The sequence below is a fragment of the Juglans regia genome, unplaced genomic scaffold (genome assembly GCF_001411555.2).
Source record: "Juglans regia cultivar Chandler unplaced genomic scaffold, Walnut 2.0 Scaffold_19264, whole genome shotgun sequence".
Classification (NCBI taxonomy): domain Eukaryota; kingdom Viridiplantae; phylum Streptophyta; class Magnoliopsida; order Fagales; family Juglandaceae; genus Juglans; species Juglans regia.
Genome location: NW_023350100.1, coordinates 1 through 312, shown reverse-complemented (window position 1 = coordinate 312; position 312 = coordinate 1). Strand labels below are relative to the sequence as shown.

Below are 312 nucleotides of genomic sequence, written 5' to 3'. Positions count from 1 at the left end.
ACAACTCGGGAGTGGATTTTTAGGAAAATCGCGCCCTGCCCATCGCGTAGCTATGGGTTTCGATCAGATCGCCGGTTCGCATTTGGATCGGAAAGACGCTAGTATGTCGCACTAGGATTATATGAATTTTAAATAATTGGTTTGATGGGTGCGATCATACCAGCACAAATGCACCGGAACCCATCAGAACTCCGCAGCTAAGCGTGCTTGGGCGAGAGTAGTACTAGGATGGGTGACCTCCTGGGAAGTCCTCGTGTTGCACCCCTCGTTTTTGTTTTTTCCGCCTTGCGAGATAAATTGACAAGAAGGACC

The 312-nt window shown here is 49.0% G+C and overlaps 1 non-coding gene across 1 annotated transcript; it reads left to right on the top strand.

Moving 5' to 3' along the window:
* The first annotated feature begins 146 nt into the window (after window positions 1–146).
* Window positions 147–265, top strand: LOC118345271. Its single transcript, XR_004798848.1, has one exon. It is a non-coding gene; the product is annotated as a 5S ribosomal RNA (ribosomal RNA).
* The last annotated feature ends 47 nt before the right edge of the window (window positions 266–312 follow it).